This window comes from Dryobates pubescens, chromosome 5 (genome assembly GCF_014839835.1).
Source record: "Dryobates pubescens isolate bDryPub1 chromosome 5, bDryPub1.pri, whole genome shotgun sequence".
In the NCBI taxonomy this organism is placed as follows: domain Eukaryota; kingdom Metazoa; phylum Chordata; class Aves; order Piciformes; family Picidae; genus Dryobates; species Dryobates pubescens.
The window spans coordinates 27,159,851-27,185,134 of NC_071616.1; positions in this window are offsets into that span (position 1 = coordinate 27,159,851).

Consider the following 25,284-nt stretch of genomic DNA (forward strand, 5'->3'; position numbering starts at 1 on the left):
AGAAGGGTGTTTTATCAAAAGAAAATTCTATGTATTCCTTTGACCAAACACCTTGAACTATTTAAACCTCATTTATAGCTTCATAGTTCAGCAGGATAATTTAAAGAATAAAGTGTTTGATCTACCACAGAACTCATGCTCCTCCAATTTGCTACTGAGGATGCAAATCCTGCCTCAATCCATAGTCTCAAACATAGAAAAAGTGTCAAGTTCAGAGATCACCTATAGCCACAATCAGAGGTGAGGCAGATGATTTAAGACATCACACAAAGTTTGTTATAAAAGCTTACCACAGGTTAGTTATTGAAGTTGAAGTACTCTTCATTTGCTATAGAATCATAGAATGTTAGGGGTTTGAAGGGACCTCTAGAGATCATTTAGTCCAACTCCCTTGCCAAAACAGGATCACGTAGAGCAGACAACACAAGAATGCATCTAGAAGGGTTTTGGGAGAGCAGAGAATGAGACTCCATGACCTCTTTAGGCTGCATGTTCCAGTGCTCAGTCAACATCACATTTGCAGTGAATTACTCAGGGCAGGGTCTTTCTCTGATCACTGCTGCATCTTATGGTACCACTCTGGAAATCCTTCTATGTTTTGTCACATACTAAGCCTTTAATACATCTATATTTTGGGTAGGTTAATAAAGAAATCTTCAGAGCTCCCTAAATATGTTGATCACAGACCCTCTAAAGACATTTTCAAGCCTTCAAGCTTGTCTTTACAAGTGACTGCAAGAAGCAGTTATGAGCACCAAGGAGACTTGCATCTGCCTTTTTCTGCTTTAGTGAGATTGCTAGAATCCAGGCCAGTTACCCCTGAAGACTGGTTCAAAATCAACGTCAGAATCACTAGGTGCAGGGTAAGAGAAAACTGCTGATATCAGCCATCCCCTACATTGTTCTCCCCTCCAGGAGAAGCAAATGTGACTGTCTTGAGTCCTCCTTCTAGCCCTACTTCTTACTGTTACTCCTTCTGACAAAACAAAAAGCTCATCTGGGACTATAGTTCCTTATCCCTTTAAATTTTGCTTACAGAACTGAAAAGCTTTGAAGTGGCTCTGAACATAAAGCTGGCTCCAGGTCTCTCCCTCCTGTGTTCTCCACGGACTGTAAGCCTTACAGCCTGCAGTACAATTCAAATGCAGTCAATTTAATAGTTGGACTTGATGATCTGAAAGTTTTCCTCCAACCAAAACAATTTTATTATTGAAACACAGATTGAACAAATGCTAAATCTACTGGAAGAGTATGTCTCTAAACCTACTGGAGGAGTAAGTCTATGAAACAACTCAGAATCAGGTAAAAAATGAGATTGGATAATCTAAGGAAAGAGAAAGAAGCCAAGGAAAGAGAAGAACACAGGAATAAGTAAAGAATACAGGAATAACTAAATAAGAACTAAAGTCTTTCACTGAGATGTTCTGAAGCCATTCCTCATCTAGCTGTAATAATTTTTGCTTGGAACACCAAGGGAAATGAAGAGGTGAACTTCTGCTACAAGACTGCAGCTGAAACTACTGTTGTAAGGTCCTACACTCTGTATAGACAGGAATGGATAGATGACGTGGATGCACAAAAAAAGTTAAACTGCATTTTAAAAACTACTACTAATTCCAATGCCAACAGAGTGGTGCATTAGGCATCTCATCCCAAAACTGAAATAGAAAATCTCCTGTATCATCTGCTGCCTGAATTCACCAGCGATCTTTCCAATCACCTTAGTTTCTCTCTGTGCACTGAGTTTTCCTTCAAATGCCAAAATTACTCCAATCCACATAGCTTAATGCCTATCTTCAACTGGGATCCACAAGTAACATACACCTTGCAAAAAATCATCTAATAGGCTTGACCTATTATATTAGCTGGGCAATGTAAGGATGTATTTTGTGATAATCTTTTACACATGATTTAAGCAGAGAATACAATCATTAGGGTCTCCAGTATATTGCAGTATATTTCATCTCAGAGCACAAAACTCCATGAAAAAATAAATATATTGAAATTTTGTATTGAGTGACAAGAAAAATTTGTGATATATTATATTCCCTTAGAGCCTGGCATTTAAATATTGTTGTTTTCTTTGTTTCCAATAACATTTCAACCACAATCACTTAATAAATTATAAATCATGATATAGTTTTTATGTAAATGCATTTTGTGTTCAAGTACAGTATTAATGTTTGTGTATGCAAATGAACAAAAGATATGTTCAATGAGGTTGAGGTTCAAATCATTGCACACTTTAAAATGCTTTACTATGTTAATGGTTGAGTCTGACACTGTTCCTATTTTTTTTCCCCTCTTAACAATTAACAACTTGTTTTAAATGCACCTGTTGCTAATATCTAATTTCTGTTTAGTGCAGCTTCATGGAAAATGTGGTTATGTGTCAGTGTATAGTTCCTGCTTGATGTTGCATATAATTCTTATAATATTCTGAATGGCACGTGCTAATTATTTAGCACAATAGCTCATCTTATGGAACTGTAAGGCTGTAAAAGAAGGGTGGCAATTACTTAGGATAGCAATGTCTAATTTTTTGTAAAAGCCAAAGTGTGGGAGGAAAAATTGTTTTAGAAACTAAAATAAGATGGGAGACAAGATTAACAGCATAAGACCATCGCAAGGGTTAATATTTTGAAGTTTCTATCATTTGCAAGGCTACAGATGAAGCTTACCATACAGATAGTAGCTGCTACACATTTCTGTGGGCTAAGTGGACAGCTTCTGCTCTTCCACCACTTCCACCACGGCTGAAAGAGCACAAGTTCTTAACCAGCTCTCTCTTAGAACACGATTATAAGAGCTCACCTATACACTTTATGCAGGGGAGATATATCTTTGACAGATGTTTTAAGCAACTTCAAAAATCCATGCACAGAGAAAGCAGCTTAAACTTACACAGAAGTTAAGAAACCACAAAATGAAAGCAGCTAAGAAAACAAGTTCACAGAATATATACACTTCTATGTTTATGCTAGCCCTACATTAAAAAAAAAAAAAAGCTCAAGGCTCAAGATTGTATGTGAAATAAATGGAAATAATTAAAAGGATCAAGTTTCATACTTTAGAAAAATATCTCTTGAGGTCCTGAGTGTCACATCTGCTTCAGGCTAAAATAAAGAAGGAAATACTCAAAAAATCATTCAGGCAAAGGTGAGATCATGACTTGAAAGACTAACCTAGAGATTGAGACAAACTAGATGCTACAGGGTCCAATCCTGTCCGTGACTACTTATTGTACTGCTTTTAGTCACAAGATCTGGTCAGAATGTTCACAGGGAGTGTTTGAGCATGAGTAGAATCAACACAGATTGTGAAAAATATCCATGGAAAAACAAATGTATAAAAAACCAGAACAGTGCAAAGACAACACATAAAGGATTCTCAGATCATACTCTGAAAACTCATTAATTGTGTGGAAAGAATAATGAATAAAGTCATATGAAAACTCATTTAAGTCTAGGTATAAACACCCTACACACCTCTTGTCACAGTAGTCCTACAATCAAGACAAGCTCAAATGTTCAGGGACAGTAAATCTTCAGCCTCTGTGTTCTACAATTCACTGAGATACAGTTTAAAATCCACTCTTTCCAAAATCCTTGCAGCAGAAAGCAGATTAATAAGCTTCCACTTACCCAGCTGAAGTACAAACAAGGCCATGAAAATCACATTGCCAGTCACAACTAAGCTATAGATTTTACATTTTTGTGTATTAGGGATTAGTTGTAAGTTTCATGTTAAAAGAAAAGGGCAAGGAGGACCGCTCAGGGAAAGCTGTTTTCATTAATTTCTAGAAATAAAATAAATGTTGAGAATACAGCCATTTACTTGTGAATATTTGTGTAAAAAACTGGTGAAGTCCGTTGAACAGATTATACTCCAGGTTGTAATGACAGAACATGATGTTTTAAATATGGGTACAGCCCATAGGAAGGCCAGAAAGTCAGTACTGAAATTCTAGAAAGATAAACTGATATTACATTAAACTGCTCAAGATCATCTCTGAGGCAGAACTCAACACAGAAACATCCAGCTTAAGCTGAAATTTTATGAGACATTTGTGAACAGTTGATACAGAGCTCTCAACTTACTCTGTCGAGCATTTATCTTCAGTGGGCTTCCTGCTTCCACTGATGATGTGAACATTAAATTGCCACTGACTTCTAACAGAACCAAATCAAATACTATAATTACACACTTTGTGCTATCTCTACTGTACTGTATTATTATCTATAATTGATTATTCAACTGACTAGCTATTGTTCTTTAAAATGCTTTTGACACATTGTAGAAAAAGTGTTATATAAAACAAAGTTGATGAGCACAAAGATTTCGGACATTCTATTACATGTAATGATAAAACCGGTGCAAAGCAGACTAGTTCCACTTACAGAAAGTCACATCCAGTTCTTTTGAGCCTCGTGTTCCACACTGGTAGTCATCAGCTGAGGACAAACCCCAGAGAAGAGGCCACACTGCTTGAAAATTTTCTACATAGAGAAGAAAGAAATTTAGAGTTCTGGAAGAAAGGCAGAAAAAGTGTAAAGCAGTGAATTACTTGCCAAAGAGGTACATCTGAATTTACAAAAGCACAGCCCAGCTAAAGCGTCTGGAATTCTTATCCCAAGCCACAGTTAGAGTCATTTCCACCAAGCGTGATTCAAGTGTGTGCTCCTACCACCCCTCTTGGGCAAATCCATTTGTAGTCACGTGGCTGTGTAGTGGACTGGGCCAAATAATAGATCTGACTGAAAACTAATTTTCTTTTGCTAGGCCAGTTTTCAATTTTTATCTTCAGACCTTAAAATGTACAAATAGGACATTTTTCAGGCTATATTTATGAAAAATATATTTAAATATCCAGTAGTGAAGTGCTCAGATTTCACTCTCAAAAGAGAAAAAAATGTGGCATCTCTTCTTGGGTTCCTATATATCAACCTGTTCTGCTGAACACAGAAAATTATTTTTATATTTCCTTTCCTTATATGCCAGTAAGAAAAATATGGGTTGGGTTTTTAAGTCATCTAAAACTAGTAGGCTTAGTTCCAAGTAGCCTCAATATTTATAAGATTGCCAAAATAATGTCTACTTTATTTTCAGATTAAGACAAGAACCTTGAGAAAAAAAATTATTGTCGGAGTATAACAAGTTTCCTAATCACAAAAATATTTATTTTTGTGTCTTCAGAACACACACTATTGCTTCCCATAATTAACAAATGAGATTAAATGTTAAGCAGTTTAAATCTGTCAAAATATTTTAATAAGGGGGGGCAGATGTTCTGTTTTGTTAAGTATCGCTATTTACTTTATGAGGTAATAATAACCTTACCTTTCCTCTGCAATAGTTAATAGTAAATGGTTAGAGCTTGCCAAAGAGCAAATAAATCATTACACTAAATACAGGTTGTCAGGCTAGTTTAGTACCTTGTACACTCCATTTTGCTTAGATAAATGGCTTGGAATGGGATTTGTTCTCTGTGCTATTTTCTAGAAAGGTTTTTTGTTCATATGTTGTGGAGTTTCATACTGGATGTTGAGAATGGTACTATATCAACAGGTAGATTTTACACTGACAGGCTTACTTGTTTTGGTTGTTTTTTTAAGTGTATAAATATGAGACAAGATACAGAGCTCACAGAAATGTCATTACAGAGAGTGCTTTTGTGCAAAGACAGTACAAAAATCAAACAGTTTTCACAGAATGTTAGGGTTTGGAAGGGACCTGGAAAGATCACCTAGTTCAACCCCCCTGCCAGAGCAGAATCACTTATACCAGATCACACAGGAATGTGTCCAGGTGGGTTTTGAATATCTCCAGAGAGGGAGACTCCATAACTCCCTGGGCAGTCTGTTCCAGTGTTCTATCACCCTCACAGTGAGATTTTTTCTCATGTTTTCATGGAACTTCCTATGCCTCAACTTCCACCCATTGTCCCTTGTCCTGTCATTGGGCATCACTGAGAAGAGCCTGGCTCCATCCTCTTAGTACTCACCCTCTACATATTTTTAAACATTAATGAGGTCACCCCTTAGTGTCCTCCTCTCCAAACTAAAGAGTCCCAGCTCCCCCAGTCTCTCCTTGTAAGGAAGATGTTCCACTCCCTTAGTCACCTTTGTGGCTCTGCACTGGACTCTTCCAAACAGTTCCCTGTCCTTGAACTGAGGGGCCCAGACCTGGACACAATATTCTTGATGCAGCCTCACCAGGGCAGAGTAGTAGGGGAGGAGAACTGCTCTCAACCTACTAACCACACCTCTTCTAATACGTCCCAGAATTTCATTGGCCACAAGAGCACATTGCTGACTCATGGTCAACCTTCCATCCACTAGGACCCTTAGGTCCTTTTCCCCTTTGCTGCTCTCCAACAGGTCAGTTCCCAACCCCTACTCATCCATAGGGTTGCTCTTTCCCAGCTGCAAGACTCTACATTTGTTCTTGAATCTCTTTAAATTTCTCCCTGCCCATCTCTCCAGCCTAAGTCTCTCTGAATGGCAGTGTATCAGCCACTCTACTCAGTTCTGTGTTATCATCAAACTTGCTGACAGTGCTTTCTGTTCCCTCATCCAGGTTGTTGATGAATATATCGAATAGTACCAAATATTGAATATGCAGCCAGGTTTTAAAACTCTTGCTGAACACAGTAAGTGTACATTAGAGGTTGTGGCTTTTCTGAATACTTGAGACATTTCCAGGGTTAAACACAAATGGATCTGGACAACATGAGACCCTCACTCCTGAGAAGGCTCCTGTCAGCTGTTACACATTTCAAACCCCATGAAAATCCACCTGTCAGCTAAGAGCTGCTTTTTGCACAGAGACATATTTGAAATTTTGTACAACACTGTATTTGCACAGAAGTACATTTATTCAGGATTCACTATTGCATTTCCCCCCTTTAAAAATGCTGTCATCCAACCAACAACAACAACAAAAAAGAAACTATTTGCAAAATCATGCAAAACTGATAATGGTTGAGGGAAAGAGATCATAAATTCCATTGGCTGATGTTTGTATAAACTATTTGCAGAACACGTTAAAAAAGCAACTTTGGTCATGGAAAGAAGGATGATATTGTGAGCGATCTGTGAACAAGGAAAAGGTCCAATGAATTGGCTCACTTATTCACACTGAATAATTCAAGCAGCTTGATTCAACACTAGACGTACTCCTCACTCCTTTTAAAGGATTAAAATATTCATGGTTTCTTCTGTCAAATGCCATTATAGCTCTGTAATGTCAGGAGCAATGGTTATCTTCCCAAGGGCTGTAGGAGACTTGAATATGGGTCATCAACTTCAATTGTAGAAGTTGCCTGGCAAACTGTGCTTCTACCGGTGATCTCAGACTCATATTTATGTGGCCACATTGTACTAGTCATAGCAAGATAAATGCTATCTCTGTCTTTACTGCTCATGTTCTAGGGCCACTTTTGTGCTGTCCAAAAGCACTGTGTCATAAAAGCTCAGAAAGAAGGATACGTTGTTTCTATCATAGTTGTAAGAAGGTCACTTTAGATAATATCCTTACCTCAATAAAAGAAGAAACTCCATTCACCAGCTCAGGAATGAACCTTCCTTTGCCCCTTTCCACAGCCAGGCACAAAAAGCTGAATGTAAGCACGTGAACATGAAGAGTGGTGCCAAATCTTAATCATTTTATGTCAGAGAAAACCACAAGTTACACAGAACCCAAGAGCTTCTTTAAAGTGGCCATTAGCATCTCTCCTCAAAATGAAAATGTAGAGGACAAAGAGCTGCTATTCAGCATATTCACAGACACTAGGTCCCAAAGATACTTAGAAGATAACATTAACTGTGTCAAAATTCCAGCCTACTTTAATTCACGTTTTGGTAGATGGACACACTTTACAGATTCTTTAAGAATTCTCTGTGTAATCAGTTAATTCCTCTTTAAGACAATTCAACCTGTTTAGTTTTTCAGTAGATTTTTTTTTCCCCTCTGCTTTATTTTAAAGACATCTTAATTAGTCTAATCCTGACTGGTCTCTTTCCAATGTTCCTGTTGGCACAGTAGGATTTCAATTAACATTCTGCTGTAGCACTGCAAATGCCCTTGCTCAGATTTTTTTTTTTTTTTTTTTTTTTTTTAATGTGCTATTTTGGATGCCATCTCTCTTCTCTTTTCCTCCTCAAAAAATTGTTCAGCTTCTAAAAGGTTTTGGAAGCAGAGGTTGTTCTGCCAGTTTGTGCTTTCAGAGCTTATCAAGAGATAGCATATATTTTTTTTATTTTTTTTTTCACTTGAGGGTTATATTCCTTGTCTGCTCTGTGCTCTAACCACATCACTCATCCCCCTTTCAGTCCTTCCTGATTTCACAACAGCAAGTTCATGCTTCTCATCCTCAGCTTCAAGGCTCTTCAAAATTCCACCCTTCTTTATTTCCTCTTCTTGTTTTGCATCTCTCTTTCTTTCACACACACACACACAAATGCCCACACTGTCTTCTAATCCACCAACAATAACAATCTTCTCTTCTCTGCTGTTTGTCAGCTTCTCTCACCCACAGCTACACCCTGCCCCTCACACATGGAGTGCCCTCTCTGAACTGAGCTGTCAGGCAATTGTCCTCGCTTCTTTGAAATTTATCCTTAAAAATCCACCTTTGCTGCGACATCTAAAAGAAATCAGCTAATTAATGATGGTTCTGTTGAGGGGCAGATGGAATAGCTGACATTTACTTTACAATATTTATTTATTAACAAAAAAAACCCCAACACACTTTTGTGTGAGTGTAAGTACCTTAATCTATGACAGACTGCTTTTGCAAAGGGACAGCAATAAGGAAGGAGCAATGACTAGATCCTTCAGGCTATGCACATCATTCCTAACTGATTTTGGATTATGAGAAACTCTTTTCCTAGTCTTCAACTGGTTTGCACATTTAAAATAAAAACTCTGTATGATAGCAGCTGTGGGTAGGTCTACTCTGCATACCTTGTAGTAACTGATAACCTTTAAGTGAAATAGGAGAGGATAGTCACAGCAGCATGGAGCTAATTTACTCAGAAAGTATTCTGTATTATGCAGTATGTGTCCACAGTAATTAACACCATGACAACATTATTTTAATTGAAGTATCTTGGAAATGCATAGCATAAACAACAGAACAGAACAACAACAAAAAAAACAAACCCTGAGCTAAGTACCTTGCTACCACTACAATGCCAAGTAAAAACAAAAATATAATATAACCAGACCTACACTTAATCTGCAAAAAGCCAACTGTTCAAACATGTGGTCTTGACTTCAGACACTGCGACACATAAGTATCCACTTATGTCCACTGTGTTCATAGTTGCTTACAGGCAAATTAAATCCTCCTGTGGATCTCAATCTGTAAATCCTGCCACCTCATCTATTAGAAACCTCATCTATTAGACTAGAAAGCAGAAGGAGAAATATCTGTTGCTAACAGCTTCTTTGCATTGCTCAAATTGTCATACCTTAACCACATGAGCCAAACAAACCAATCAGACCTTTCTGTGCTTACTCATCTGCTCTGGAAAGCTAGCTAAAGTTCTTGGTACATCAGTATTCACTGGTTAAAAAGAGCATAAAATACCTACTGGTTGACAAATTTGTTACAACATTTAAATACTTAGAGAACAACAGATGAAGAATATTGGTAGATCAGGATTGCTTCCACAGTAAAACTGCTTCAAAATGTTAATCGAGGTAGTAATCTCTAGCAGTCATAAGAAAGTTTTCAACTGATCCAAAATATTTATTTCTGCTCCTTTTGTAGTGGCTGAATAGTGCTTAATCTTTGTGACTTCCTATTACATTTCTCTGCTTCCAAAATCCACTAGAAAGCTTGAAAATTATTAGTTAAAAAAAAAAAACAACACAAACAGCATAAACATAAAAAAAGCTACTGTAACATTCCTCTTGTGTTAAATACAAGTACATTTTCCACTCTATATTATTCTCTGAAATCAATCCAGGTCATTCTCCCCATTGTCACTGAACACTGCTATGAGTTTCCAAGATTTCACAAGAGGTTAGGTACAACTACATGGAAACCCGAAGAACCCAAATGATCCTCCTATCCCATACCCACACAGTGTGACCCTGTTATATTCATCCATAGATGGTTACTTCATGGCTGTACTAGGAGTTTCTATTCCAAGATAGGACCAGTGAGAATGGACATGAAGTCTAGGTTTTATCTGCTATTTAAACACCTTTTCATGAGTCTTCATACTAAGAAGCCTTACCCATGGGAGCTGCAGGAGACACTCAAGCAGGTTTGCCAGGCTGGAAGAGGAAGCTAACTGAAAGAGGCTTTACTCTGTAGAAGGATCAGATAAATACAATTTGGGCCAAACAGCTCATATTGTGCGATATCTCAAAGTCAGGATTAGTTTAGCATCATCACCCTGTAATACTGCTGTCGTTATATTTATCAAGGAAATATAAATGTCTTATAGTTCAGATTCTGAATACAGCATATGAAGTGAGCTGTTTACTGACTTTTTATTTTGAGTGTGCAAACCTATATTGGCTTTTAATGTTTTAATATTATTTTTTTTTAATTGAATGGATGGTTCTAGCAGGTAGGGGAGGAAGACATAGCTGGTAATGGTTAGGAAAAGAAGTGTGTGGGATCTTCTTTTGAGTATAATTCTTCAGTACATTAAATGAGACGAACAAAAGGGAAATTAAACATAATACTATGCCACGGTACTGTGACATGTCAACTTAGAATTTCAAATACAATTATAAGAGTCTCCTAATAATTATATAGGTGGCAAACAAGTCTTTAGGGCAAACATATGTGGCAAAAAAATTACTAATGGCATTCTACAGAAAATCAGCTAAGCCTGACCCCTCCTATGAATCATATTGTAGTAAGGTCAGCTTGGTGGAAAGGTTAAGAGCAGTTAAACACTGACCCATCCCTCCCCAGTCTTTTCCATATTCATAGGAAACTATCATCCATATTCATGCAACAGGATAAGTACCTTCAACATACAGAGGTTAAAGAAGAAGAAAAAATTTACTTCTTTACAATCTTATTCAGTGCTATGACACTAATTCCCAGAGCATGGATCAGGACATAAATTACTGCTCCTTTAAGGCTGGGTGGGATAGGTGAGCAGAAAACACAGTGCAGCCTCTGGGTGACACTTAAATATTGAAAATACACAATCTGTAATCCTGAAATCGTAACAAGACACATGAAAATACAACTCATGTACATGGATTGAGCACAATGATTTCATGATAAATGATGCATGGAAGTGCCTGTTTTACACAGATCCAGCTACATGCCTGTGAACATATGGATATCTGGAACCTGAACTTCTAGCCCTACCAGGTAAGTGGCATGAGAGGCTCAAGGCTACTGTACAAAATCCTAGGTCAATATCCTCAAAACCCACTGCAAACAAAAGTCACAGACCTCCTATTTCCATTGCAAGACTGGGACTACTAGTATCCATCTTTCTTTTTTTCTTTTTTTATTTAAGCATAGGATGTCTGATGAGCAGCCCCATGAGCAGCAGGAAGACATGGAGTGATCTGCTGTGCTGACAGGGTTGAAGGAGCTCACCACCATCACATTTGATCCCTAACACTGCACCTGCAGCTTGTGCCTCACGGCTGCAAGGAAACAGTCACGGTCAGGGCCAGGCTTCAGCGGAGATTATGGAGAGAAGGTGGCTCAGCACCCAGCAGCAGCAGCAAGGCTACAAATTGTATCTGAAGATTAAAAGGTTTCATTAAAAACTCCATTCTTGTTTGTAATACACAACTAGGCTGCAGAACCTCCTCTAATTCCTAATCATTGGTGTTACAATAATAACATGCTATCCTTTGCCACCATTGTAGTAGCCTTTCATATTCTTACCTTACACTCTTTTCTCTTTTGAAGTACAGGGTATCTTTCCCTTTTTATGTTTACTTCAAAGAAAGTTAAGCTCTGTCTGTATTAATTGATTTCTTTTCCTAAGGTGCTTAAACGATCCCATGTTCTCCTTCCAAAGCTGCAATGTGCAAGTACCTTGCTGTCTTTAATGTATTTCATTTTTGTAATGCCCTACTGAAGTAAGGAAGCCATTTCATTCCAGGAATTGTGGGATAGAGGGACAGCAAAGCCCAGGTCTTAGCCCCAGTCAGCCCATTGTCCAAGCTGCCCCTTCACAGACTGTGATGGCAGACCCAGCCCCTCAGCCCAACCAGTCTGACCACAGGGCAGGAGAATTTCAACTTGGGATTGCACTGTTTTTCACCTGAAGTAAATGCAATTCCAAGATACACTGCAGAGGCCAGACTGCATGTGAATAAGATAATGATAGCCGAAACGCAACAAATAAAGTGCAGAAGAGCTTTGGAGCTCCCCAGTAGGGATTATGACATTTACACTTTTCTCACCTTAGTTCTTTAAAAGATGACTAAACAAAAGAAAAATACTAGTATCCATAATTACATTGTGATTTTCTAATACACCACTTTATTTTGCATGATCTGCTGAGGAGCTTCATAAAAAGCACTAAGAAAGTTCATAAATATGTAAGCAAATATTTACTTCCCTTAAGAACCATTTTTTTGTCACTAACTGCTGCAAAGAGAGTTTATTGTTGATGAAATCAGCTGTCTTGGTTGTTATAATTTAGCAGGAACACATTTTTTAAAGTCCTGTTTCTGATTACTTTTGATGAGGGAGAAACCAGACACAGCTAAACAGTGGTTAAAAAAATAAAAAAATAATTTAAAAATAAGAAAGAAGAATAATATCTCTAAACAATTCAATTTCCTTTTGGATTCTACAATTTATTTTATTTTATTTTATTTTATTTTGCACTAAAGCTGCACTGTGAAGCAAATCACTGATGTAGACCTACCTGATGATACTGCAACTTATAAAAAATCTAGAAGAAAATAATTTGGAAAGAAATGTGGTTTTTAAAATCCAGAGATCATTCATAAGTAAAGACATATTTGAGAACATATCACTCAGAGTTTTCTTTAGACCGCAAAAATGAAGTAAGATCACTGGTGAAGGCATACCATAATGTGAACAGACTACCTAGCATGATATTTTAAGATATTTTTCTATATGGCATATTGAAATGCCATGTAGAGATATCTAAGACAGTTTGCCACTGGCAGCAGTACAGTTGTGTTTACTATATTGCCCCACAGAGACTAATTCACCCTGGCTTTTTAGCAGTACTTAATTACCCCATGCTAAACACCATGCTGTCCCAGATCACTCATGCCTAGCCTCTGTGTGGTCATATCTTCAATATACTGCCCATGACTCATGATTACTTCTGAAAGTTATTATAGATTTCTAAATCTGGAGCATACTTCATATGCATAACTTTTAGGTCTCACTCACCCAAATAAAGCTTTAGACTCTTTTCTGACCCCACACATCTTGTGGCCTCCTCTCTGGAGATATTGAATAGACACATGATAGTGATGTCAGTTAACAGAAGTCTTGGTTGTGCAGTGAGGAGAGTATACCTGCAAAAGAACATCATGAAAAAGAATGGGAATATTATATGCATCAAAGGAGAACTGTAGGTCTCCAGACCAGGCCCATTTCACAAATCAGAATTTGTTGATTAGCAGTCCTTCAACAAATATTATATATTTTCTGTGTGTTTAATAGAGTCTATCTGCAGAATTTCGCAAGTCTATAAGACATTTATGCAAAGAAACAATCTAGTACATTTTGTGCTTTCTTGGCAATGGAATGAGGAAAGTCCTGCAAAAAGCAGCACAAGCTAGGCAGTGTGGAAAAGCTAAATAGACATGCTAGGAATATATCTGTGGTTTAGGCTAAAATATATATTACTGCCTTGGATTACACATTTTTCTGTGTTTATATTTTGTTTCCATTTGTTAACATATCTATAGTGAATTCTTTGTGGCTTTGGCACATTGCAAAGGACCAGTTCTTCCTCCCACAAATCTACAGAATTGCTTCAGTTCTTTGACAATGAGAGTTACAGAGCCATTTACTCAAGTAAATCAGGCACTTCAGGATTCATGTAGATTTTATGCTTCTCAGAGAAGTTGTACTACACAGGCTTGCTTGCCCTAGGATTTTGAGGGCCTTCAGTAAAACTTCTCGTGGATAACATCATGCTAAATAATCTTTTTTTCCCCCATTTGTTCCTGAAACTTCCAGTTTTCCACTTCAGTCCCACAGTTCATTTAAAGACAAAAGGTTATAACCTTGTTTGTGACCTTTTCTCCTGACTTGTCAGCGACTGGCAGGTTTCTTTTTCTTCTCACTCTACTGCTTAGCATGGCTGAAGAGAAAGGAAGTTTTGGCCATGTGCCCATTTGCCCATAGTAGAGAATTTACCAACAAATGTATTCCTGACCTTGCTGGATATCCCAGCTTCCACAGACAGATTAGTCTACTGACATCACTCCTGCCAGAAGAGGCAAGGGCTTTTGGCTTCTAAGTGACTTATGAAGCCTGAACATCAGCTCTGAAGTCTGTGTGCCCTGATCTCCCTCCACTTTGCCTTTTATTCTACAACTCTTTAGTGCTGCAAATAACAAAGCTCAGGCTGATTTTTTTTTTCCCTAAATCTGCTCTGTGCTTTTATTTATTTTTTTTAGGATTGAATTTTTTAAAAGTCTCTTCACCCCCATCTCTTGGAATCAATAGAATGGAATCAATATTTAAGGGTCAAGACCTTTTCTTTTTCCTGTGGCTAAGCTTTTTCCAGTCTTGCATTTTAAATAAACCCAGTATTCTAGTAATCTGTAAAAAGGATAGGAGGAAAAAAAAGCCATCTTATTAGTGTATCTCTTTTAGGTCTTAGGGTAATGGTTGCTTTTACCTTTCTAGTTTAATTCAGCACATTTACAAAGCATTAAATCTGTCAGTATGGCATTAACTTCTATCATGTGCATATTAATAGGAATAATAATCAAAACATCAAGTGAGTTTGGGTCTTAAAACTGGTAATATTTTCTTTAAGTGCTAGTACACATTTGGCTTGGAAGGTGCTCAAAATTGCAAAGGATTTTTAAACTAAGATTTATCTTTTATCTATATAGGAGCGTTTTGCGGTAAACCTGCTCATTTGTACCCCGAAGGGCATGACTTTGTCATTATCCTGATGTTTTCATGGAACATATTTGCAAAACACAATTTCTAACTTTTGTTGCCTCCATTAAGAAGAATGTTGATTAAGTGGAATCAGCATGTAAGAAAATATTTAGCAGCTGTTCCCTTGCTGCAAAATCGTAAATATATGGAAAAATAATCACACAGATATTTTATGCCAATTAAGAAATACTTCTTTTAATTAAAGCATGTTGAACATTACAGCATCATCTTAATATTACTGAATTCAAATAAAATATAGAGATGGTGAAATTAAAGAGAAAACATCCTCATCAATATATTAGAAAGATTTTAACAAGCCAGCTGAAAGGGTTCAGAGGGATTCTTGTTCCATATGATTGTTTTAAATTTTGCCACTATACATTTTACATCATTACAGTTCTCTCATTTAATTATTAAAAAGAAGAAGAAGCAGAAGCAGAAGAAGAAGAAGAAGAAGAAGAAGAAGAAGAAGAAGAAGAAGAAGAAGAAGAAGAAGAAGAAGAAGAAGAAGAAGAAGAAGAAGAAGAAAGCAATATAGGGAAAAAGAAAAGGAAAAAAAAAAAAAGGAAGAAAAAAGAAGCTCCTTTCCCTTTAAACAGCACAATGGATGGGAAAACCTACTGTGTTACTACAGTGTAGTACACGTATTGCCAAAACATAACTGTTGTAAATCAGAGACATATTTTGAAATATCCTAAATCAGTTTTTAGAAATCAGCACTCTTAGCAACAGCTTTCAGAAAAGAAAAGGATACAGCCATGGGAATTCATATTTATGGCTGAGGGGAAGTACGAATTAAACATATCTATTTAACTTAATGTTTCAAAGTACTGGTATTCAGTGGTCAAAAAAACTATCAATTTGTCAGTATTTATGTTAGGAAAGAGGTCCACAACCATGAAATTTTCAATGACGTAGATAATAATAAACAGGAAAAGATGTACTCCCTGGCATGCTACCTTTTTGGAGGCTTAGTACTGTGTCTTTAGGAAAAGCAGTACACATGCAAGATTGTTGTCCTAGAACACACTAAAGAAGTTGACTGGCTTTGTCAACAGCAAAGTAAAAGCCTTTGCTATACCCTCTGCTCATATCTAATCATTTTTGCCTTGCACACACCACCTACACACCTAACTCTTCACTGACAATGCTTCACCTTTCCCCACTACCCCCCAAACATAATAGAAAGTTAATTGAATGTTTTATGCTTTAGTAATATCAAAGAAAGGAAAAGAATGTAGTTTTCAACTGTATTTCAATAGTAAGTGCATTAATTTTTACCTTTTAACTGACACTTGTACTAATTTCCTTAAATGCTCTTTTTTACTCTTTTTTGATGTGTCTGGCTTTGTCGGGTCTGATGATGAGGGCTTACTTCAAATGCAAAAAGATTAGCTCTCTTTCCGTTAATAGCACAATTATAGCTTGTGTAATGTCTAAATCATGAAAGATATCAGGGACAGACTTCTAAAGTCTCATCAGTTTGTTACAAAAGTGGTAGTAATAATTTTAATATCAAAATTACACTAATTTCCTAGTGGCATTTAGGGATTGTTGGGCATGCATACACATACACACAAAGATTAGTAGCCATTTACTTCTCATTTGACTTACATAATTGTTATAAATAACACAATGAAATTAAAAGGCTCTGTGTTAGATTTTTGTCTCTACCAAAGATGTTGTTCGGGCACTAAAAGAATATTGCCACATCAAAGAAACAACCAAGAGATCCAGTTCAACACTTTCAGATACACCAGAATATAAATTTGATTCTTGGATTTAGTTCATGGGACTTAGCACTAAACACTAAAGAATAAATGTGCCTTGCTTAAAGATATGTAATATGTTTAATCCCATCAATGCTTAGTCTACTTTTTAAATCCTGGATTTAATATACTTTTCCATGAGAGGGCAAGATTAAGATACCCTTTCTCATACTAGATTTCACCTACCTCCTCAAGCATTATGATTAGTTATATATGACAGCAAGAAGAGTACCTTATTCAAGACGAGGGCCTGCAAGTGATGAAGTAAAATACAAATCTAAATCTAAATAGCTTATACTCCAAACTGACTTTGATTCACATACATTCATGTAATGATCATGGCTGGCCAAGATAAAGAGAGATACCAGATCTTGGACAAGGTTGCAGATATCTTCTTCAAGAATATTCCCTAAAAAAGACTATATTTCTCCTGCATTAGAAATAGAGATTTAAAAACATTAATAATGTCACAAAGCATCCATAGCATCTACATAAGATTGTGTGTAGCAGGTGAAAATGGAAAAATGAAGAGATCTTCAAATATTTTAGGATGTTATGGCAGTTAAGCAGTAGTTTTAAAGGGGAATTTGATGGTTAAATCCAGGAGTGAAAATACAAATTGCTCTGGGAAGAGCAAGCACAGGCCTTGATAAATTTTAAGTTCCTAGCAGATAAAATGCAACAGTTTGACCCATTGTCAGTCTATTTTAAGATGAACATTTGTTAAATTATAATGAAAAAACGTAGCACTTAGACTCTGGCAGAAGAACAATTAGGGTTTTTTCTTCCCTGAATTGTATAAAATCGCATGGCACTGATTTTTACTTTAACTACCAGCAATAAATATGAGCTGCAACAGACTCTAATAGCTACTGGCCATATCTACATGGACATGTCATACAAGCAAAGTTCACTTCAATTTCAAGCACACAAAATTTATGTCTACACCATGTAGCTTATCATGCATGAAGCCTGTTCACAGAATAGCCAAGTTTCTAGTCTTAAGAACAGCTTGCACCTTTTTGATGTGCAGGGCTATAATCAGCCCAGCCAGTCAATGCTCTCTGTACAAGAAAGAAAAAGACTGAGCAGCTATTTTACACCATCAGCTAACTCCTGAGAACTTCAGGCAATTCAGCCTGAGAACTTTTCACTCAATTTACATTAAAACATATCCTTCCAGCCTGTTACGTGCCACATGCATTACGATTATTTGTTTGTTTTGCATATTCAGAGATTGCTAGTGAAGTATGGTGATTGGGGAAACACTGTGCCTCTAGCAGGCATTTGAGGAAGTTAGGCGAACAAGCTCCCAGTTTCCCTAGTCACAGTCAGTAGATTTACATGTTACTGTAATGAGAATGAATAAGCTGTCATTCATCAGCAGATGCTATATGGGTCTGTCCATGGAGAGAAGATTTTGGAAGTGAATAATCATTGCATTCTTCATCTCTGCTTTGAATGCGTCAACTTAGAGAAAAATAACAGACTAAGACAGGCAGACCAAAAAGAAACAGCAGAGATCTGGAAAACCTCTGGAAGCAGAGCTGATAGTGTCATTTGTAAGACTGAGCTAAGTGAGGAGGGGGTTGTCTGCACAAGTTTCACTTCTGTGACTGACTTTTGTACAAACCCAAGATAATTAGAGGATGCGTCAGCTCAGGACTCTCAGCACTGACATAGCACATTGTGGAATGCATAATGCGAGCTCCTATCTTGAGTGCTAGGCCACTATCTTCTAAACACAATGCATAAGCTCAAGTTTTAAGCTATCTGGACCCAGAAACATAATAGGGCACTTTGTCAGGCTTAAAAGCTGTCCAGGTGGAGCTAGCTAGTGTTGCTGGCCAAAAGTATTTTTTTCCTCTCCAGCAGGGTTCACAAAATCATTCAGTGTTGACCATCATATATATATTACCATGCCAGACAACAGGGCAAAGGTAGTCAAAGCATGGTTACAAGAATATTAATAGAAACAATCTGATTTTAATAACTGAGAAGTGCATGCTTGAGAATAACTATTAATGTTTTATGCTGTTTATTTGAATTTCATTTTATAAATACATCAAATTTGTATTACTTATCATTTAAAAATGAGGGGGGAATTTTTGCCTTTACAGGCTTAGCAAAAAATAACAGAAATTTACAGAAAGTTTTTCCTTTAAGAATTCATTACTATAGATGGTGAACACAATTTTATCCAGTAATAAGATAAAACTTTTAAATTGTTTTATTTAATAAACTTAATAGAAAATGAAGATAAATTTTGCTACAGAATTTTCAGAAGGGAAATTTGAAGTGAGATGACAGAGCATATGAGAGTCCCAAGATGAGAACTTTTGACAGGAACATAATCAGCTTTTACTAGAATCCTTTGCACTGTTTTATAGTAATTGTGATTAAATATATGGCTTGAAGTCTCTTTTAACTTTAGTATGTCCATGCTTTCTCCTATATACTTCTGCCTTTAGGATCCAGACTGATTTTCCCTTTTTTGCCAAGCTTATTGAATTTCTATCTGTCTACATCATCTACAATTTCCTGCTGAATTAATTTTGTTGTAGTCTAATTCTTGAACCTATTCAATCAGATTTTCAGTCTGTACTTCACTGAAACCTCTTTTAAAGGTTGTTCTATTCTTCTCCTAGTCAAATTTCAGGGTCTGAATTTTCTTACATATCCCTGGGATATTTCAACAGCTTTTCACTTAACCAGTCATTCTTTTTCTATGAAATCTTGTCTTCACAATTTTTGTTACTACAAATTCTCTTTCTGTTCTTCTGTCTCTCTAAATAATGCCTTCAATGTCTCATTGAGTGCACACTCCTCATCTCTATCCACTACTGTCCAGAGTGGCCTCCCACCTTTATCTGATATAGCCTTTTGTAACTAATGTATTTTTTACAATGTTAGATAGATAGATAGATAGATAGGTAGATAGATAAATAAATAGATAGATAGATAGATAGATAGATAGATAGATAGATAGATAGATAGATAGATAGATAGATACTTAGTGTATGGTATCTATGAAGATGGGAACAAACCAAAGCTATAGCTGCTCTTTTTAACTATCCCCTTCTAAGCTTCAAAAACTCATGTGTGTTTTCCAGGGAAGGAGACAATGCAACCTTAATTGTGTCTTGTTATACTTGGTCATTTAGGTGACCATCCCTTTTCTAACACAGTCTAACACATATTTTTATGTTAGCAAATGTTTGAAATTATGTATTTTCCTGTTAAAGTGATGTTCTGTTAGCAGTTTGATAAAAAACATAAGGCAGCGAAGCAAACCGCTCTTGGCAAAAAGGCAAACTATGTTTGTCAGGATCCATTGTTAACATCTTATAAACATCATCAAAGTGAATTTTTTATTTCTTTTCAAGTCAAATGCAAAAAAAAAGTAAAGCTTTAAAGGTGCAGGAGATTAATCTACTGTAAAATGACATTGCTTTTCCAAAAAGTGCTGTCAGAATGTTTGGTCAGTATGATCTAGCTACCCAGATATTCCCAGTGGCTTTGCAAAAGGATTGCTCTTCCTTTGGATGTCTTGCTTTGTCTTGCTGGCTGGAGTTCTCTATAAAATTTACCAGGATTGATAGGTCAGGGTTTTTTTCCTAACTATGGTAGGCAGTGCAGAAATAATATATTTCACACAATGGGCCAAGTCTTGGTCTTATCACATATGCATATGTATATATATGACTTAGCTTTTTTTTTTCAGGTTGACTTCCTGAATTTTGGATCAAAAGAGCAGATAAAAATAGATGAGACAAAATCAGCAATGAGACTGACTTTAGTAAAATTAAATGCAAGGAGGTCATTTTTTTTTAACTACAAGTGTCTAATTCACTGATTGCTAAAACTGTTAATGAATAATTTATGTTTCAAATATTAAACTATGTATGGGATGAGTTACTGGGTAAAGTAAGGAACCACAAACCTGCAACTCTTACTCTCTACCAAGTCTGGGCGAAGCTTTGCCCTGTGTAACATCTACCTCTTAGTTGCTTTAATAATTGATCTTGAAGTGTAGATGTAGATGAGTTATTTATGAATCATTATTAAATTATTTGTCATTTTAATAAGAAATGGTGATGCACAAAACTAATACAAAGAAATATCCCAGGACAAAACTGGAGCCTACCATTTATTAATCCTTCACTTACAGATTGTGATGGCTTTGCCTCTCCATTTTGGCCTACTTAACAGCTTTTATCTTTTTTCCACACATACATACATATATATGTACATACATATATTTGCTGCTTACTATTTATAATTGTCTGGGGCTTCAGGAAGGATTCAGCTTAGTTTGAAACAACCTGTGACAATAGGAAAAGATGGAGAACCCGAAGGTCTAGGAGATAAACTTTATAAAGAGATTCTTCATCATAACAACAAATATAAGCACACTGCTCAATTCAGGTTTTTTGTCAAGTATATTGCAAATGTTTTCATGCTTTACCACATACCTTAATGCTGCAATATGTAAGTCTTAGCAGATCAATTTTACAGCTGGGAAGTGAAGGCACAGTGAAGACTAAGATTTTCTAGGCAAATGTACCCAGTTTGAGGCATCATGGCCCCAAATGGCAGAGGTTTGAAAACTACAAAATTACTATAAATGGAACTGCAGATCACTGATTTCTGAAGGCCTAGCAAACAAGTTGTCCTCAAATTTACCAAATGTCAGCCTAAACAACCAGCTAGACTCCAGATTTGTATTTTAGTGACCTCAAAGCTTTGTTTCCATCTCCTCTGTAGGGTTTCTTTTCAAGTACAACTGGATCCTGAGAGCATGTGTTGCCTAGATGCTTAAGATGGTCCCCACTATATGCCCTTTTATTTTCCTCTGCAAGGGGCAGGTATGAAGGATGCCACTATGGCAGGCAAGCCAAAGGTTCTCCCCAAACCACACAGACTGCATCCAGTGGAGGATGAACTCCAAACTGGGCATTGGTAAACCCTAATCCCCAACACCACAGCAGTGCAAGCTGTGGATCAGTCGCCTAGCCTTCTGCAGAACTACTGCTTCATATGCCATGTACCACCTGGGACACTGGCTAGGACTGATCTAAGGGGAAGAGTGCCACCTACTGAACCACCAACATGAGCCATCAGTTCCTGCAGTTCAGGAGAATGTTGTTCCATGGAGAGATGGAGAGCCTGGACACAATTTGAAGAAAATAGTTTTTCACAAATTTGAGCTAGAAAACAAACATACACAATTACCTTGGAATCAAGTAAGAAGATATGGCTGCATCATACAGCAGATGTTGCTAAGCATTACCAGGCAGTGCCGGTACATGCCTGTGACTGCTATGAATATGTCAGTACACAATAAAATAATGTGCTTATTAAAGATACTGAATCATGATATTCACTTGGCTACAGGAAAACTAGGATGAGCTTTTTTCTCAGTCATTTACCTACCAATCAAGTTGAAGAGGACTAGAGAAGAGGACATGGGACTAAATGGTGTGAAACAAAACCACAGAGTTTAAGCAGCTCCCATTCAAAAATACTTTTTGGTACCTTTATGGAGGGTTTTGTTTTAAACTTGGGATCCATCAGTCTGTCTACACAGTTTCATAACTATTATGCAGCTGCTTAGCTTGCACTGATGAAATACTTCCACAGTTCACTCAGTATGTCCTGTTTTATTTACAACCACCATCAAAATCACCTGAAACTGATATTTTTCATGTAGAATCCATTATGTGGCATGTTGCCATATTTACGTCAACATCTGAAGAGATATACAAGACCAAGCTGGAAAACCCAGCCAGCTTACTTTTCACTCCTGCACGTCTCCTGAAGTAATGTAGAATTTAGATCTTTAGCAGCATTTGAACCTCAAACATTATAAAAAATTGCCATAAAATAAAAAATTAAAAAACAACAGCAGAAGTGAAATGGTTAACCATTTCATTATTCACATTGCATTCATTGTAAATTGTGTAACAGTTTTCATGTCTTAATTACTTAAATTTTATATTGAGCTATAGTGATATTATCTCTCTTTTTGTCTCCATACAATTGTATTTTATAATAGCTTTTATTAGGGCCTACATGAATGGAATTTAAAATGAACACATCATTTCTGTTACTTCTGCAGTTCTGATATTTGGCGTGAAAAGTGCTTTCCTTTGTGTTTTTGTGACATATAGCAAGTTGTATTAGTTAGGCATATATTTTGAGCAGTAAGGTAACTAAGAGGAGTACAGAGCACTTCTGTCACTTTTAGTACCTGCATGGTGCTCTGAAAGTGTAATGAGGGACCCCTAGAAATATTCCCCCTAGAAAATCTTTATCTCCTTCCCATTGAAATAGAAGGCAAGATTTCCACCAGCTTCTTCAACAGAAACTTTGGAGTAGCAGATAGATACGCCAATGGTGGGTTTAGACAGTCTGTCTATCTACCTTTGAAAGCGAGGTCAGCTCCACTATCTCACTAACTCCACTGCCAGCAGTGCCTGCTTTAAAATGCCTCCACAGTTTCATGTTGCTCCTTGCATTCAGGGTGCATCCTTGAAAAGAGATGCTAAGACGCTTCCTTCACCTTTAAGAAATCCTTCCTAATGTCCCACTTCTGCCAGCACATATACACTCAATCTGTGTGTAGGATGTGTAAATAAATTTAAAGAAATATTTGGTTTCGGTTGTTAACAGAACTTGCATGACATGTACATCCAAGGCTTAGACATTCAAAGATTCCACAAGGTAACAAATTTTTGCTGACCTGCAAGAACTGCTTGGGCGCACAATATTCCCCCACAGCAAATGTAAGCTGAATCAAGTTGGTTTCCCACACCTGCACAGTGGGCAACTCCAATTGTCATGAATTTGTGGAGGCTAAGGGGACACAACATGGGTAGCTACCACACATAAACAGATACTTGGTAACCACTTTCTGTACAACTTATTCATCCAAAATTATTATTGCTACCCTGCCATTTCTGATGGGTAGTTTTGGAGCTGTAACATAATCACTTAAAGTGTGTGGATACTGTGAACACATACTGTGAATCAAGACAGTGAGAATAATAGAGGATGATAATAGTTGAATCTATTAGTTCTATTTAAATAAATAAATAAATAAATAAAATACCAAACTGTAGACAGACAGGCTTGTGCTTATTCCTTCAGTATATTTCAATAAATTATATTTTAAAATCCTGTTTACAGAAATCTTAGTGACACCTGAATATATTGACAAGCATCACTTTCATTTCTTAGGCCAATAGGAGGTGTCAGCAAGAAAGGAGCGTAGGCAAAGAGCACCATTGAAGATCACTGATGAAAAATTAAGGAAAAGCTGAATTCCACTCACCTCTCTGCAAATAGAATCATTGTCAGGGTTGGAAAGGACCTCAAGGATCTTCTAGTTCCAACCCCCCCGCCATGGACAGGGATGCCTTCCAATAGATCAGGTTGCCCAGAGCCCCATACAGCCTGGCCATAAAAACCTCCAGGGATGGGGCTTCCACCACATCTGGGCAAGCCATTCCAGTGTCTCACCACCCTTATGGTGAAGAACTTCTCCCTCACATCTAATCTAAATCTACCCTCCTCCAGCTCAGATCCATTCCCCCAGTCCTTTCACTACCCAACATCCTAAGAAGCTCCTCACTGTAGATTCTCATGAGTCTCAACTTCACTATTCAAATTGTGGGCCAGATTCTGCCTTCAGTTGTTTCTTTACCTTCAGTGCCAAAAAGTTGTGAATTGTCACCTTACTACACACTTGAGCTCTTTGTACAACTGCCATAAATTACCTAGCAGTTCCAATCAGCCTTTCTCTTGCAAAACAAAGTATCTTCAATGCTGATCTCAAGGAACAGTTGCTCATTCTGAGCTTTTTTTATTCTGAAGATTGGTTCATTTTTTCCCTTTTTCTTTTTTTTTTTCTTTTTTTTCTTTTTTTTTCTTTTTTTTTTTATTAACATGTCCACACTGTTACTAAACATAAAGGGTTTCTTAGGGAACCAATTTTACCACATTTGTTTGGGTGTTTTATGGATGTTCAGAATAGAAATCAAGAGTGTAAAAATAGATTTTCTTGATTTATGAGACATTCCTGTTTTCAATTCACCATCAGTATGTGCAGACACGATGCAGTCAAGAAATGAAGCATCTGGTTCTCCCACGTTTCATTTATGAACTTTAGCACCAGATGTAAATCATTCATAAAATCCCAAAGTGTTGGAAGAGTCTCTTCCTTCATTTTAACAAACATATACTCCAAGTACTGTACCTAACACTTCACATCATTTATTACAAATGATGGGATCTGAATTTTAATGACTTCCAGAAATAAATTTCAAGAAGGAATAAAAGAGTAAGAATAAAAACAGGTGAGTGTGGTAGTCCTTGTTTCTGACTGTGAATTCTCTT